The 19,425-nt window shown below is 33.1% G+C and overlaps 1 pseudogene; it reads left to right on the plus strand.

The window, feature by feature from the left end:
• The first annotated feature begins 32 nt into the window (after positions 1 to 32).
• On the plus strand, positions 33 to 18,709 carry LOC141820740 (uncharacterized; annotated as a pseudogene).
• The last annotated feature ends 716 nt before the right edge of the window (positions 18,710 to 19,425 follow it).

Genomic DNA, 19,425 nt, shown 5'->3' on the forward strand with positions numbered 1-19,425 from the left:
TGAAACCCTAGCGATTGCCGGAGGCGATCGAGATGGAGCGCTTCAGGGCGGCGGGGAGCCCCGCGTACGGGCGCCAGCAGAGCATCTCGAGCCCCTCAGGGGAAAGGACGTCGCCGACGTCCATGTCGCCCGTCCACCCTAGCCAACTCAACCAGCAGCAACGTCATGTCCGCTCGGGCTCCGCAGGTGTTGGCACCTTCCGCCGCGCGCAGAACAACGCCGCTCGTGCCGCCGCCCAGCGTCTCGCCCGCGTCATGGCGCACCAGCACGCGGACGATGATGAGGAAGAGGACGAGGAGGACGACCTCCGTCTCCTTCTCGCGCCCGTTTCATACCTATCGAACTCTCCACCCCCCGCCGCGCAGCCCGGTCTCCGTCTCCTGCAGTACATTTCGCGCTATTATGTCTGTTTCGTTAAAATATTTCATACAATGTTTAATCATATTAACCGTTAATGATTACAACACATCTTCTATGTTTGTTTTTTATACATGTGATCTGAAGTCTACTTGGTAATTTTCATCTATTTGGTAATTTTCATACTACTGGGAATGCTTTATTTAGTTCGAACCAGCTTGAACCAGATAACTACAATTCTTATTTCCAATATTTATGCTTGATTCTTGATAGAAGAAATTATATATATATCTAAGAAAATTAAATCTAATCAAAATTTTGTACAAAAAAATCCAAATCCCCACAAATTATTGCAAGAAAAAAACAGGAAGCTACATACATTATACATTCAGATATGTAAAAGGGCAGCCCGATGCACGAAGCTCCCGCCATTCCGCAGGGGAAAGCATTGCATACATTCAGATATGTATGCAATGCTTTTCTTATTGTGTAAATAGGATAAATTTTATAGCCATTTTCATTTTCTTGTGGTTGAATTTGAACCATTATCCAAGATATCTAAATATATCGACCTATGTGTTATATGTATAGATTGACATTACTTTTGCTTGTTGCGTAGCTTTTGAGTCAATCTGATTCCTGACCTATGTTTGTGTTCAGGATGTCTATTGACTTGGGCCATCTGAGTATGAGACAACCAAGCAGTGCTCAATCATCATCCAAAGTCCAAGATGAGGTAACCATCGCCAGAATAATTAATTTTTAGATGCATGTATCAAATGCTTGGGGTAAATCTGTAGCACTTCCAACAAAATTGATCTATTAATAAAAAATTAATGTATCATCTTTATGTGTTTTTTTTGTAATTTCAGTTTGAACAATATATATATATTTCTATTTAATTCATCTTTTTTTTTTGGTCTCAGATTGAGAGTCTACAGGATGAAAATGAGAATAATACTGAAAAGGTGAGAGAATAACACAATCTTCGGTATTTTTTTGGATCTGGTGTTTTGTGATTGGATGACCCCAAATTGTTACGATTAACACTAATAGACAATGATGATTTGTTTGGTGCAACTAATATTCTAGCTTTTTTTTTTCTTTTATTCATTTTCCTCATGTTGATTTATGTATTCCCATCTTCAGCTCGCAGAAGATAAATATGATGAAACAGAGTCAAAAGCTGGACAAGTTGAGAAACAGGTTCTTATTTTTTGTTGACAGATTTTATAGTTTGAAGAGTTAAATCAATTGAACTGGAATATGTAAGCAGTAGAGGAGATCAAAGAAAACATTAGTCATGTGTAGATTGGAATATTACCAATCCTATATCATTGCATAGAGCTCAATGGAAGGATAACATTCATGTGGTTGAGCTCAAATAGTTTATAAAATATGACCTAGTGATCACAATGATGAATTTGACCCTTTTATGCACTTTGCTCACAAGCACAGCTGTGTACTCACTTGTCATGGAAGCATAGGATTATAATACTCTTATCATTTATGCTTAATTCATATTCTTAAAATGGAAATGGAGATATATACATGGTCACCAAGAGAAACTTAAACTCTTGGAATGATGCATTTGAGATATGGTTTTTGAGTGATTGAAAAAAGTGGTTTTCCTTTTAGTGGTTATATCTATGTCAGAACAAACAATAAAGCATGCATAATTTTCTTGGCACACCTCAGGTAGCTTCTGTTGGTGAGGGTCTATCTGTGGAATCTCGCCTCTTTGCCAGGCAAGCAATTTTTGGATGCATTTAATTAATGATTTTGTAGCTTTTGTAACTGGGTTATCTTTATTTATTTTCAGAAAACAAGCGGCCTTGCAAAAAAGAGAGGTATTTTTATTGTATATTCTACTTCCTATTTGTTATTTTGGAGGTATTTGTATAAGTTTCTGGCAAGGTGTTCTGGTGATGGTCATGCTCAAAGTTATAATCACTGATTTTTCAAGTATTATTTGATCTTCAGTGTGAAAGTATGGAAAGTTAAATAGTGCACCAAAGGTGAAGCAAGCAGCATATATAAAAAAGTTAGAAGAGGACTGAATTGCTAGTGACCGAAATCTGATCTTTATAACCAAAAAATTAATGTTAGCCCCAATCAATCCATTACATCTACATAGAGAAAGCATGATTGTTTAGGATTCATTGATAAGAGGAAAAAAAAACTTGTGTTTGCTTGCATACATCAGCTAGCCAGCAGATGAACAATCTAGTTACTATGTCTGAAAAAAGAGCTCCTCGTTTTATTCCATGTCTATGTTTCTGTATTTCTGTGAAATAATAATGAATTGGGAACTTTGAAAAGGTGCAACATTTAGTTGCAAAGTTTACAATAATTTTAATTTTATTTACCATAAACTTAAAGGTATACAAGTAATGATAATATTACTACATTAGTACTGCATCTGAAGTGCTAGGAAGGTAGATAGAAATACATGCAAAATGCGGAGATGAATACTAGAAATGCTTAACAAATATCATTGATTCTATATATATGTTTTAGAAATTGTCAGAAGAAAATAAATATTTTTAATTTTACCAGAATTTGATGATGGAATTTTATTGATAGTAATGTAAGACTTTCAAAAGTGGAACATAGAAAGGATAGTTTTAAATAAAGAGATTTATAATTAATGCCATATGGATTTGATGATAAAGAAAATTAGAATATGAAGACTTTAATTCTTGGAGGGTTTAATGATACAAACATAAGATATAGGGAGAGTAGGTGGTGCCCCCGGGGCATAGTTGAGTTGTTACAACGGAGTAGAGTTGCTGAAGTGGACAAGGGTCGAATATCGGCGAAGCTGAGACAATGCCCTCCTCCGTTGTGGCCAACTGCAGCTTCTCGATTTACCTCCTCACAGATGGTTATGCGGCCTATCGTGTGGGGCCGCTGGGGTGACGGATTCCACATTTTTGCTGAAGAAGGGAGAGCAGGTGGTAGTATAAGGAAGTGCAAATTGATATTAGTTAGTTGAAAAATGAATATCATATCGATTGATGATAAAGAAAATAAGAATATGAGAAGGTCAATTCTTAGAGAGTTTATAGATACAAACATAATATATAGAGAAAGTAGGTAGTGGTGGTATAAGGAAGTGCGAATTGATATTAGTTGAAAGACAACAGGGATATTGACACAATTGTGCAAAAGTGAAATTTGAATAAGTATGAAGTGGTCAAAATTGAGGAAAACAATGGTCAATATAGTAAAGTTTAACATATATGGACAATTTTTAGTAATCTAGGAATTGAGAATAAAGAGTAAGATAATTGAAACTAGAAAGTTACTTAGTTTTGTATATAAAAAGCTAATGATAGAACTGTTCTTGTCAATGACAAAGCAATTAAGGAAAGATAAAAAATTATTTAATTAGCATTTTATAGTAAATGTAACTTTGGAGATTGAAGATTATGATAAATTTAGGGCACGTAGATTTGTTTGCACTATTTGAAATTTGTAAGAGTTAATAGTTATAGGTGTTGGGAGTTTAATCTCAGAAAGAGTGTTTTAGTTTAAGGGGTATGTGTTAAGTACAATATAACCACTATTTATACTCCAATATTAAAACAACCAACACAATATTTTCTTTCCCACTTAACATGGTATTAGAGCCACTATTAAGGCATACTCCTCAATGAAAGCTATGATAGTAGAGCTAGAGCGGAGATGACAACAAATGAACTATCTTGAGTAGTTGTGGTTCTACTAGATGATATAATGGGATTACAAATTAAGTTGGAATGGACAAATAAAGACGACCAATAAATTTTATAATTAGAGGAGTTGAATATATTAGAATGGAAGTTGAATGGGATTGAGGGAGACCAAAAATATATTAGTCTATTTACTAAACATAATTTTATTAATATAATCATTAGTGATATAATTTTACATAGAACTCAAAGTAGAGTTAAGATTCTTGTAGCTACCCACAAATAGTTGGGACAAGTATGGTTGGATGACAATGATGCATAAATTTAATGGTGAGGTAAGATCTATGTGATCAACCCAAAATAGTTGGAGGTCACAGGATATTTGTTTTTGTTATTATATATTCTTAGTACTAAAATCTAGACTTTTGCAGGCTGCTATGAAAGCTACCTCACAAACGGGCAATGCCACGAAAGAGATTTCTACGCTAAGAGCTGAAGCAAAGGTAATAATTGGTTGTGAATGTGATTTCCCTCTTTGATCTAATTTGTTAAACTATATTTAACAAAATATCTTTTTAGATCGCAAGGGATGAGGCAGCATCGGCATCCGAGCAACTTCAGGAGGCAGAATCAGAACTTAAATCTCTTAAGACAATGGCCCATAAGATGATATTATCACAAGAACTAATGGTTTGTGTTAGATATAAGTTTTCATTCTCACAACACTTTTCTTTTTTCATTTTTGAATGTATTTTAATAGGAGGAAGTTGTTCTCAAGAGGTGTTGGCTTGCTCGATACTGGCAACTATGTGATAATTATGGTAATTTATTTTCTATATGATCTTTTTCAGACTGTATAATTATCCCTTTGATGATATCCTCTTACTATAATTTTCTTTAATATTCATCAACTTTCATAGCTTAATCTAATATAAAACAAAATGTTAGCTTAAGGTATTCATAAGCAAGATGATTGATATGATTCTAAATAACCAACATCTAGTTTAACCAGACTTCCTAGGAGCTTTCTTACCATCAGGGCTCAAAAAATTAAATTGAAAATATCTTTACCTCTATGGCTTTACCATGCAATGTGTCATTTCAGAAGAGCTAGTTAAAAAGTCTACATTTTGTATTCTGGTATGAGAATCAAACATTAGATTATGGATCTAAGTGTCAAAAGTATCACATTGTCATGTGAGAACATAAAGTTTAAGGAATGGTTCTACTTGAGGTAACCTACCACGGTTATGTCCTGTTGATGCAAGTTGATGCAAGTTCGAAAACGTATAAAAAAGTCCAAGTAATAAGGTCTAATAACTAAAATTGAGTTATAAGTACGTGCATTCCTTGGTAATTTTAAAACAAATATGATTCATACTAAGGTCTTGCAAAATTTCACAATGACTAAGCAATAATGTAGATTTATGCTTTGTTTGCCATCAGACAAGCATGACAATGGAATTTTATCTTAATATGTTACTCTTCAGCTATGGTCAAAATTATTGTTCATAACTGTGATAGACCTAGACCTAAATGTAAATATCATTTAGTACTAGGGATTCATTTGCAATTCTATAGTCATGAACAATAAACATAGGTAAAGGGAAATTAACCCTAATAAATTTTCCACTTCCGTGGTATTAGAGTGAAGTCATCCGTGCCTCTCGTTACTCTACCTAATAATTTTCCTTGACCTTCCCTCTTTGTGATTGAACATCAGTGCATCTTCTCCCCTAAGTCATGATGTTCTTCTTGTTCTTCCTCATGCAACACCACAGGAGCCTCCAGTCCTTCGCGTATGTTGTGACTAGCATGAGCCTGATGTCGCCTCCCTTATGCTACCATATGATCTGTAGTACACGAGTGCCACCTCCCTATTTGTCAACCAGTCCAAAGCCTTTGAGTTTGGAAAATGATCTTGGAGAAATCAATCGGCTCAACCAGACACCTCTGACAGCAATCATCTTCTGATTAAATTCTTTTGACACAACCTCCTTTCGGCACTTTTTTCTTCCTTCGATGTTGTTGCTTAATTGAATTTGATGACTAGGCGTTGCTTTCTTCTTCTAACACTGCTTCTTAACTGGATTTGACAACCCAACTGGATACACCCATCCAACTCAATTGCTCTAGTGGATCTACCTCTGTTTGTTCTCAGACAGCAGAAGTTTAGGAAGAAGATTTTGTTTATTTTCCTTCAAACAACAAAAAAAAATCACCCATTTTGTGTTTTCAGGTCATTCATCATGATCTGCCTTTAATTTATAATTTTAGTGTCTTGTTGATTATTTCCTCAATGCTTCCCAGCACCCATCTTTCTAGTTTCACTAACTCTATGACGATTATTACAGAGAAATTAAATTGGAATAGTTTTGCTTCATAGCCACAGCTATTCAAAATTGGTTACTGAATCAAGCTCAACTAGAGTACCTCACTACCTAGGATATCCAGATTTCATAGTCCACTAGATCCTCAAGGGAGTGGATTTTATGTGCAATTACTTGCTCTTTTCTGGCAGTCCATTGGTTCCAGCCTTATAAGCATCTTTAACTGCTTCTCCCACTATGAGACTCAAACATAGGCTAGAGATTTGCATATCTCTTTGTCTAAGATAACCTCCCACACTAGTTGATTACGATATTTGTGGCATCTTTTAGATCACTCCATATCTTAAACTTATGTTAAGCTTATGCAAGGTTCCTTCAAGTTGTTCATCTTGAATAAGAGCTAGAGAAAACTTAGATTTCATAAGGCTCATCCATTTTGCCTTTATCGGATGTGTACATATGGATGTTCCATCCTTTAATGCTCAGTAGAAAAATCTACATTGGTTGTTCAATTATCCTCCAGGGGATAAGGGAGTTAGGAGAGGCTATTAGATTTAAGTTTTCCTACCGTAGGAAACTTGGGCATATCAAGGATGTTTGTTACTATCTCCATAATTACCTACCTAGTCATCCTTTCATTGACTTATGTAGCTAGATCAAATTCAACATCTCAAGAGGGCCCATTAGCACATACGTTGAATCTAGCTCTGCTATTGCAACTCCACAAAGTTGCATTCACACTTATTTCAATTAAGAAGTTGTTAGTTTGTCATTTCAATCCTCTATGGCCTATAACAATACATCTACTCGTTGTTTACTTAATACTTTTAGATTATTTTAGTTGTGGGCCTTTGATACTGCTTTTGTAACATATCTACTTTCTTTATTGTTACACTTCCAACTTCTCCTACCAATGTCACAATATTCAATGTGTCTCACTCATGGGTTAAAGGTATTGGGGATGTTTCTCTTACACCTTTGTTGTTACTTTCATGTGTATTTTTATACATGTAAATTTTCATTAAAGTTATTGTCTAGTAACCTCACTAAATATTTCAACAATTGTGTAACATTTAATGTTATTTTCATTGTCATATAATATTTGAGGATGGGCAAGGTGGTTAACATAGGGCATGAGTCTGGTAGGTTGTGCCAATTGTGAGGCACAGTTGTCTTAGCATTTTTATCCAAAATGATAGTAGTGTCATCAGAGAAGCTTTGGGATGCTTACATACAAAAAATGAAAGTAAATAAATACCTCTATGATACCAAACTATATTTTTGCCAAAATTTAATTTTGCACTTCAGAGTGTAAAAAATATATTAAAAACATTAGAAATATCGTTATTTAGGTGAAATTATGCAAATACAAAATGAAAGACATTAGAAACTTCTATGACTCAAAATTATATTTTGATCAAAGCATAATCTTGGTAAGCTCCAAAATATGTACTGATTTGTATTCCCACATATGAGTATCATTATAAATTCCAAACGATAAGGCATTTACGTACAATCTTTGACCAGGGATAGAGTAAAAATTATACTACTAAATCAAAATATAACCCCTCATAACATGTTATAGCAAAAGATCCAAACTCGGAAAGTGTATCAATGTTTATAAATAAAAATGAAAGACAGAACTTGTATGGCATAGAATCATATTTTGATAAAAAAAAATGCTTCTACTCTTCGAAAGTGAAAAAAATAAAAACATAAAAATGTCCTTATTAAGGCATAATTATGCCACAACAAAAAATAAAAGACATTAATAATTTTTATTGCACATGACCATGATTTGAGCAAAACACAGTTATGTATTTCTTGAGTGTGAAAATAATTTTAAAAAATTATAAAGGATGTTATTGAGCAATAATAAAGCATATAAATAAAATAGAATCCAACGAATACTTGTGTTGCTCAAAATCATGATTTGAATGTATGACTTTGAATATAGACTTAGTGGCTGCTACAACTGTTATAGCAGCCAACTGATAGCTGCCACACTATTGTAGCATCTAGTTAATGGCTGCTAGAACAATTTCACGATGATTTTGACCATTTCGAAACGATTTTGATTAAATATAAGCAATTTTGACCAAGTTGAAAGGGTTTTTTAATATAAAAGTTTTCTCTATATAGATTTTTTGACCGAGTTGAATCGATTTATTTTTACACATTGTAGTAGCTACTTCATGACTACTACAACAAAGCTGAAATAAGAACATTTTCGGTATGAAAAATATGATGAGATGCCCTTTTGACTTTTTAAAAGCAAGGGACGGTCTTTTGACAATTCTGATAATTAGGGTGCTCTTTTAATTTTTTCCTTATATTCTATCCACAACTGACTTGGTGGCTAGGGTATTTTTATTAATGAAGAGGTTCTGGGTTTGAATCCCACCCATAAATTTGATTGTTATTTTAAAAATAATTATTTATTCATCAGTAAATGGTGCTTTGATCAGCTCTGGTAGTCAGTTGATTGTCTGATCATCAAAGATGTATTGTGATGAATATTCTAGAATATTTTTGGAAGTTTATGAAAAAGGAGTCTCAGTTGGAACTTTTTGATCAAGAGGGCCTTATTGGTGGGCGTATTAATGAAAATTACAGCCCTTTTCCCAATATACTCATGACCAAATGAAATGCATTACCACTCTTCCTTGCTAACTTGGACCCCAAGTTGCTTTATTGGCATGGCATCACAACGTCTGAAACCAAGGTTGGAAACACTAAAGATTGGATCCAAGATTAATTGGTCTAAGAAGAGGCAAATCTCCTTGGATTCATTTAGAGAAAAGAACTTGAATCTTCTTAAAGAGAGGGTAAATTTGTTGTGAGAATTAATCGTGATTAAACTTGCTTGATGAATATCATTTCTGTAGAAATAAAAAAAAATATATATAACCATCCTCTATATATCAGATTGACCTCTATAGACCTGCTTTCTGCTTTGACTCTTTACTTAGACCACTATAATAAAGTCAACTCCTTTAAAATAAATGGTTTTTAATACCTTGTCAAATTTGGATCGACCTCACATAGAAACTATTAATAATTCTGTTACAGCAACTTCTCAAATGAAATTCATAAAAGATTAAGACTGCATTAAATGCCTCTTGATTGTCGACACAAATCCCAAGTTGAACATGATGTGACAGAGAAGCACACACCATCAATATCAAAAGAATATAACAAGCCATCTATACAACCACAGTTATCTGTGGAACTCGACTGTTTCTCCTACTTGTTCTTGTGTTGACATGACTTAGGTATGAATAGAACATACAAGTTTGATGATCCAGACTCGTCAATTTTCTCAGAGGAAAATTGTTGAATGGATGAAATGAGGAGGCTTATTAATGCTAATGATGTACCACCATCACCAGTCTAGAGCACTGAACACTCTCATCACGAGCTGAGACCAAATCTCAAATAGAGTGCATTTGGTGAGGGTCTTACAAAGAGAAAGAGGAGCCTTGTGTGGGGAAGATTCATGAGATGTGGCCTACTGAGGAGGGGTTTAGTATAAAGATCCAAAAGGTGCATGAGATGTAAGGATGATGAGGTAAATGGGATCCAGATTTTGAGTCTCAGGCGATGGTAGAAGTGGGATCTCCATACCCATATCTCAATTTTAGACCCCTCTAAGTCCTAGTGTCCTCATTTTGAATATGTGTCATACATTTGGGTTGATGCTCATGTCAGATAATCCTATCCAAGTTAGACTAACATAACAATTCAATTTGTATTTTGAAGGTTTTCTTCAATACATCATTGATTGTAGTTATAAGAAGATGGTAACTACTATATAGGTCATTTTCTAGAATCTGGTCATGAAATCTTGGTATATAAAAAATATAGTGGATGTGGATGTATGGGAGTTTCTAATGCACAGTTCACTGTAGGTTGCTTCACTACTGTATTATGCCTTAGCATCGCCTCCCACTAAATGGTTTGTGAGCAATTTATGGTACTAAAGAAACTTGCTCAAATTTTCTGAGGTGTTTGTGTATCTTATCTTCTGTTTAACTAACTGGACACATCTACCACAACTTCATTAATATAAATAGTTATTAATAGGTGTCAACTAATTTGATTATCATTGAGTTTTTCCCCACAAAAAAGTGGGAGCATAGTATACCACATTAACTAATTTGAGTTGGAGAATAATTCTTAGGAAATCCTGACTTGTGGCATTAGCTCATAGCTCTGTGTTTAAGTTACTGTTTAGATCGGTGCCCTGCTCTACATTGATTTACTATCTTTTTCATCTAACCATGTACAATCAATCATTTTCACTTGCATAGTTACATCTGATATTAATTTTGTTCTGCTTGTTATGCTTGTTAAGGTGAGAATTTTGGTAGATACTGTTTTCACTGCACAAACTTTTCCGTTATCTATTATTCTAGCTAACCACCTACACAACAATTGGAGGGTCAGCCTTGTAGCAACTACAATGTCGCTTGATAAAATAGTTTTAGTACAACTTAGGTTTGAGAAACTATAACAACCACGTTTACAAGTGTAAGGATGTAAACTGTGACTCTCCCTAGACCAACAGACTCATGCTCTTGTTCCACTCTTTATGATACTAAATCCATCCTTGATATAACACAGGACCATTATATTATGTGCCCTTGCAACCTAATTTTTGATAGATCTTTGATATTAGAGAACCCTTGAATGCCAGCTTTGGCATAATTCTGTTTAGAATAGTATTTTGATGTTACTTTTCTAATAAAGTCACATTTGCATATGTATGTACATATTTGTGTTGTATTCAGATATTATTGTATGAAGATTGTATTAATGTTGTATTCAGATATTTTGATATGTGGTATATTCAGATTAATGTGATGTATTTTGATATGTTGTGTATTTTGATATGTGGGTGTATTTTGATATGTTCTATCTAGAAATTAATGAGATTGTAATGTTGTATTTACATATTTTGATATATAAACAGGAAATTCAGAAAAATAAAATAAATTATACTAAAAATTTAAATTAATAGCGATGGAATTTATCATTCCGTCGCTAATAAATTTTTTTTTTAATTCTTTTCTTTAAATTAGCGACGGAATTATAAATTCCGTCGCTAATCAATAATTTTTTTTAATTATTGATGAATTAATAGCGACGGAATTTATAATTCCGTCGCTAATCAATATTTTATTTTTATTTATTGATGATTTAATAGCGACGGAATTTATAATTCCGTCGCTAATTAACAACGGAAAATATAATTCCGTCGCTAAAATTAGCGACGGAAAATAAAAATCTGTCGGTATTAATTAGCGTCGGAAAATAATTCCGTAGCTAAATTTAGCGACGGAATTTATAATTCCGTCGCTAATCGTTAATTTTTGTGGTGATAGTCCATAATAACCTCAACCATCAATGATAATTCTCCAATAACCATCTTTCTTATTATAAAAAATGCTATTCACTTGGCTTGAGACAATACTTATGTTGATGACAACAATAAATGCCTACTCTTTTTTCAGCTTAAGTTAGGAGTGAAGCCACCTGCACACTATTATGGTCAATTGAGACCAGAAAATGGGCATACAAAAACTGCATAAAGAAAACAATAAGAATAATTTTTAAATCTGTTAGATGTGTATATTTGGCATATCATTAGACACAATGACCCACCAATTTATTGTGCAATAATTTCAGAAAATAAGATCACTAATGAGATAATGGGTCTATAAATGTATTGAAGTTTGAAGTATAGATGTAGATTTTTTTTTTGAATGATTATTTTATAGTAAACTATTATTAGTTATTTTAATTTAATAGTTGTTTTGCTGTTATAATATGTCACTATTCTCTATTAACCAATTCTAACTAGTGATGAGTTTGACCAATTTTTTACTTTCAATGTTGGAACCTAACTCAGATTTGAACTTGAAAGAAGAAGCTAGGCAATTTTCAAAAGACTAGTTGCACCTGATGTTTTCAAAATCAGGCTGGCAGTGAACTTGTGGCCCTGTGAATTTGTGACATTTTTCACTTGAACCAGACCTAAATATGGTTCAGCCCATTTTTCTCCATTAATGGAATTAGACCAGTTTTGCTTTCATTTCCTGGCCAGTTGAACTGGCAGATTGGTCTGGGTTTCAAACACTGATTGCACCTACTTAAAAATTATCTTTAGATGTGGACAATTTTCCAAGCAAGTCCACATGCTGAAAAAAAATAACAGATGCTTCTTTCAAGGCATATATGCTGATATTGCGGAAAGCAAGTTCGAGTTTTGGTCATCCTTCTCTCCACTTCCACTTGAAGTTGTGTTATCTGCTGGACAAAAGGCAAGGGAGGCCAAGGATGGGTATTCATCAGGTCAGATCTCTTGGTTCTGCACTACTGACTCAATGCTGTTGAACAACTTTTCACTCTCTTTATTTTTATTTCCTCTTATATATTCAACAGATAAAAGTGATCAAGAGGATAAGGACGTTTCATGGAATGCAAGTGATCTTTCTGGAGAAGGAACTATTGAGAGCATGCTCTTGGTTGAAAAAGGCTTGCGTGAACTGACTTCTCTGAAGGTTTTTTTACCAATCTCATAGCTAAGTAATATAAATTGAAACCTTGGTTAAAGAAATACAAATATGTAGGAGTTGGTATATGTGATCTAGAGTCTATAGAACTTTTGCACCTGAATCTGACTTTATGATACCTTTACAGAGAAATTTACATTGAATATATAATTGTGACGTTTGGTTTAGAGAAACAAAATCTGCAAAATCATATGCATTGTGGCTATCTGAATGCTACGGACTGTCATCTTATAATCCCTATTTTGTGATTCACAGTTAATTATTTATTTCACTGTTCCTTTGAAGGTAGAGGAAGCGATCCTGTTTATAATGGCTCAACAACGACGAGCAAACGCTAAATGTGGTAATGCATACTTTTAACTATATTATATAACTAATTGTTCCCATTTCCATTGCTTTTGTTTATTAGCTAAGTATAAAATGGTACATAAAACTTTGACATTGACATATTTGACAACATGATGCTATAAGTTTGAAGTAGTCATAAATGTTGCTTAGACCCATTTTACTTGTCAACTAATGCAAAAGATTAAAATAAAAATAATTTTATAATCAAACTCTACTATTTGTTCAAAAACTGTGAATCCTTGAAATTCTTTCCACAATGTAAATGGCAATTATAAAAATATTTATGGTTGTAACAATAATCTTTTGTCCACTTAGTGGGATTAAGGCTTGGTTGTTGTTGTAACAATAATCTTTCATGGTAAATACACTAAATATATTAATCAATATATGAAACTAGATGAATTGGTAAAACCTTATAGAATTTTCTTGGAATAAGTTTTAAATGCTACTATTTTCTTGTTTTAGCACATGATCGCAAAATTGTAGTAGCCATGTGTTTCTATGAACCAATTATCAATATGACACATTTTTATAAGGTTTGCAAGCTTTAAATTGACAAATTCCATGTTTTGAAATCAAATGGAATATCTAAAAACACATGTTTGGTATCCATTTTCTTTAAATTGTATTTAGATTCCAGTGTCTTGGTTTATTTTTCACTTTAGTTGAGTTTACAAAGCTAACCAAGGTCATAGACTCATAATAGTATGAGATTTCTACAATTGAATTTTTAAGGATAAAATAGTAATGTGCTAATGATACCCATACTAAATTTTGCACCGTAGCTACTTCTTCTCAAGTCATTTTGAATAAGCATTTTTTAAAACATGGATTTCCATTATTCCTTGGAATTGTTATTTTGTACCATTTATTTTGTACCATTTGTACCATCTTTTTTTTTTTTTTTGTGTTGAACCATGTCGGTCAGTGCAGTGAGATCTATCATTCCATTCACCAGTGAGTTCATGACATGATCTTGGCATCGACAGCGGTGATAGGGTGAAAGAGAGGGGTGGTAGAATGGTGAAAGAGAATAGAGGAGAGGGGAGAAGGAGAAGAGACGGGAGACTGATAGAAAAAGTGGGAGAGGAGGGAGAGTGGAGAAGAGGGATATTGAGCTGACGATGGTAGACGGACGACGATGATAGTAGCAACGAGTAGGCGGTATGGGCAAGTGGTGAAACTAGGCAAGCAACATTGCATGAGTGGACCGCAGGCGAGGAATTGAGAAGTGAAGAAGAGAAGCTAGAGAAAGAGAGCTTATATATATTTATTTAATAGTACCTTTTAGTAATTCCTAACCTTTTACTAATATTACTAACCAAATTAAATACAATTAATCGAGACTATCCTAAATATAAACTTGGTTCAATTTTAAATCGGTAAAAAAAAAATCTAAATTAAGTACAAATTTGAACCTTCTTGATCCTAATTACCATGTTTGACCCTAATTACCATGTCTACTTGATAGACTTCACTTGATATTAAACCGACTTTCACTCGACCCAAAACACAGAATATATTGATTCAATTTAATTTAATTAGTTTCATCTAACAGTGGGATTGAAGACGAGGAGCGCTTGGCCTGAGCGTTATCACGTTTTGCATCAATTTAATTTAATTAGTTATTTTAAAATTTTAAAAAATAATTAAAATGAAAAATAAATAAATAGGATAAACTTTAGTATTTAACATCAACAAAGATCTTTTTGTGTGAGTTCTAACTTTTACAATGGTTGAAGATTGTGCAAGCAAGCAATGAGAAAATTAGGATTCAAAGTTTGTGTTGAGCTTCTTCTCATTTGGGTCTTTCTCTCAATTTTGGTTCAAGTGCCAATAAATAGGTAAGGTAAAGTTCAACATGATGCTTTGATTAAATAAAAAATTTTAGATTAAAGATACATGTTAATTAAAAAACTATATATTTGAGGGTTTAATTTTAAGGTATAAAAAATTTTCAAATTTGAATTTGGTTTTATTGAAAGAAAATTTGAATCTAAAATTTTCAAATTTGATCGAGTGGAATTTAAGTTGAATTTCATGTTTTTTTAAATTTTTTATAGAAATTTACAATTATAAAATTAAATTAATATAATTATAAAATTTAAAATCTAATTTAAGCCTAAAATATAATATTTTACATTAAAATTTGAAAAATATTAGATCTCTTTATTTTTCTTCCACTCTAATAATTGTAGCGTGAAAGAAAGGAAACCAAATTAAAATCAAAACTATAAAATTTGAATTGTTTCACTTTATCCAAGAGTTTTATCTAGGTTTCATCAAGTAAAATATAATAAAGAAAGTGATATTTAATGATTAAATTTCTTACCAAATGTTCATCAACAAATTTCAAACAATTATATGGAAACATAAAAATATACACTAATTTCAAACAAACATACATCCTCAACGAAAGTTTCTTGTACCTTTAAATTTGAAATTGCTCCGATGTTGCAGAATTTGGAAGTGAAACATGCCTCAATTTATAGAGGACCAGGGAAAATCTCATTTTCTTGTTGCTCATTCTAGCATTCTAACTCCAAAAATTAAATAGATTATAAGTTAAAATTATTATAAAATAAGAGAAATATATAGTTTACAAATGAGTAAAGCTAAAAATTAAAACCTAATTGGTTGCAAACATTTTTAACTCTAAAGGTCAAGGTAGTTAAATTAATTAGAAAATATAAAATGAAGAACTAGCATATATTAACAATTTAATTAATTATTAAGTAAATAATTAATTATAATAAAAAGTGTACAATTAATAAATTAATTAAATAATTCGAAACTGTACTGACATGGCATGATATGGTATCCAAACTATTATCTCGGTCAAAGACTGGAACTCTTTCGAAATTTTAAACCTTGTTTTGCAAATATATACTATCTTAATTATAATCCTTACTTTGATCTTTTGATGATAACTAAAAAGAAAAACTGAACCATCAATTTCTTCAATCATGCTGCTTTCCCAGATTTATCTTTATGGTTAACAGTAGTATTTTTTACAGGTACACTGATTCTGCCTGAAGGTCAAAACCCTGTCGAAGCATTTGGTCAGTATTCCTTCTTTATTACACATTTGACTGCAGATAAAAAAGGACAAATTAAAAATGAAGCTCATAATAATAGTTCGATCGAATTCTTTCTTTATGTTTGTGTTTCTTTTTCTTGTAATTATTCCATTTTATCACTCAGATGGTATATTGTACTTTCAGTGGCATGTAACCTATTTTCACTCACATTGAAATCATTTCATTTCAGAATTGAATCAAGAAGAAACTGAAGATGTGCTTTTTAAGCAGGTATACTTGTGGATTTTACTTCAAGTGACTTCTATGTTCACTTGGTTCAATTTTGTCTGTGCAAACATACCAATTCCATCAGTTTCCAGCAAGATCGTAGTGGTTTTGCTTGCACTCTGCATCAACTTTCAATTTCTATTCACTTTCATCTGTATTTCTTGTCCACTATTATCTCCTTTTCTAGAAAACGTGATGTTCCTGTGATGCCTGCCACAGAAATTTAGGCTAGTCGAAATAAATAACTCATCTTTTTTCCCTGCTGTTCTGTTATATTTTGGATAATCAGTATGGTTTATTCGTTTTCTGTGTTCAAGAACTTATGATGGGTGTTGATTTGAGCTCGTTACAAGCTCATTGTATTAATCTGCCCCATGGAGGACTAAATCCTTAATTCCAGTGAGATATCAATTTAGTGATTTCTCTGATATGTCAAGGTACTATGTTCATGTTGAGAAGACTCAGGTGCATCCCTTTTCATTCAAGAGTTCTGTTGAGATGGGATTTCTATTCCATTTTTTTAGTGCTCCAGGGTAAGTTTCGGATGTTTGTTTGACAATGTAGCACTAGGATATTGTTCATGGTAGTCTGGGCTGGGAAGGCTCAATATGAACGTCTATTTTCAGAAGCAAGATTTGCTTTACCTTCTATTGGGTATTGGACAAGCACAAATTAATGCAACCAGCTTAGACCCTTACTATTTGATAGATTTTCTATCTTTAGATAAATAAACTCACACCTTGATCAGCTTTTACATCTTTCATTTCTTGGGCAAAGAGTCATATTACCATAAGATCAATAAACTAACACCTTGATCAGCTTTTACATTGTTCATTTCTTGGGCAAAGAATCATATTATCAATTTCCTTATAGTGATCCCTATATCAAATTGTGTTTTTTTTTAAATCTTGTTTTTGATGGGGATCACGTGTTTTGTACCTGCAGTTTTCACAACTCATTAATTTTTAAATATGGACAAATTCTTTTTAAAAAATTAGGTTCTTAACTTCTATTTCACTTTAGATACTTTTGTAAATTAGGCTTGGTTGACGTATTTTTGGAGGAGAGCAAAGAATCACGGTTTGGAAGAAGATATTGCAGATGAAAGGCTGCAATTTTGGATTGAGCAAAGCAATCACTCTCCTACATCACATGATGCAGTTGAAGGTAATCCGTGTGCCATATAACTTATCTTTTTCTTTCTTCGTCTGGCAACACAGACATGTAAAACTTAACATTGAATAATGTTTAATTAGAAAATTTCCATAGGAAACTATTCGCTTGCATCTCTTGTTAGTTATTACAATGCCAGATAAGTTAGTCATTAGCACACAGGCTAAATTTTAGAAGGTGTAATGTTGCTGGAGCCTGCACATGAATAAATGCTTGCCTTGACCTGACACACTCAAGTGATCGGCACTTTTATGCCCTACCTTTAGCCTCAATTTGTGCTGGCAAAGAGTACAGGCCATTGTAAGTGCATCAGGAAAATTATGAATCAAAGAATCAAAAGAGTGGAGACTGGTTGAATTCGTTCACCTATGTATGCTATTTAAACTATCCAGTTTGGTCTAAATGCAGTGGGGTTTTCATTCTGGTTGCTGAACCTCATTCATGTAGTTGTGGTTCATTTGATAACATGCTGCCGAGTTTGCAGATGGAACACTGTTACTAATTGCCACAAGAAATAAGTGAGGCAAATGGTGTTAATTTGATTGCCATGAACTAAGTGGGAGTTTTAGATAATTTTTGAGAATTCCTGACTATTCCTTCCTCATTTCCAATTCTGCAGTTGAGCGTGGCCTTGTTGAGCTGAAGAAGTTGGGGATTGAGTGGCAATTGTGGGAAGTCTGCCATCGCTGAAACCAATCTTCTACTACAGCTTTGAGTTTAGTGAGATAAATATTATTCATACTTCCTTTTTGCACTCCAATATGAATTCATGCCTCCAACGTTGTTCGCTCTTGTTTTTTTCCCCCTTTATTACAATGCATGTATTTTTTTTTACAGGTTTTTATTATTAAAATGTCATGGTTGCCAACGACACAGAGGAGGAACATCTGTGGAGAGCAAGAAAAAATAGGAGGCTTTTAAGACACTAAGCTAACAAATAATCCACACTCATTGGTGTTTTTTTTTTCATTATTTTAGTCAAGTATCAACATTGTTTTGCTTCTCCCAATAGATTTGGTAGGATTTTCAGTTCACATCTTGTGTAACCCCTGTGGCCAAATCTTGAACAAAATGAAAATTTTAATGGAAACGCATATGTTACCAGTAATAATATAATGTAGAACATATATAAATCCTTGGAGATATTTGATGATTTTAGGAAACAATATTCAAAGATTCAGTGCTTAACCTGATTATTCTAATGATTAATATGAGAATAATTAACACATTGCATGGGGCAGCAGCTGCAGGAGCACAACTACAACTTGCTGGATATCATAATGTAAGAGATCATATATCTAAACCTTGCATAACATAGCAAAATTTAACAAGGCAATTCCTTATTGGATGTTTGGAGCTCAGACATAAATCAATCTAACTAAATGACTTTGTAGAAATTCAAGTAGAGCTAAGAAGAGTACCATTGCGCTAAAAGAACAATCTTAACTTGGATGTTGCAGTGTGTTGTTAGATTGGAATGATCTTATCATTCCATTAAAAAGTAAAAACATTATCAGAAAGAATTCAACATTATCAGAATTGCTCTCCGTCGAGGAAACACTTGATTTTAAAATGAGCAAATAGAAGAATTAAATATTAGGGATAACATCATCCAAACTTGAATAAAAAATGAGAACGTAATGGCACGAGACCT

The sequence above is a fragment of the Curcuma longa genome, unplaced genomic scaffold (genome assembly GCF_044706935.1).
Source record: "Curcuma longa cultivar G26 ecotype Majalengka, Jawa Barat unplaced genomic scaffold, ITB_CL_G26_1.1 utg509_np1212_2302976_RagTag, whole genome shotgun sequence".
Lineage (NCBI taxonomy): Eukaryota > Viridiplantae > Streptophyta > Magnoliopsida > Zingiberales > Zingiberaceae > Curcuma > Curcuma longa.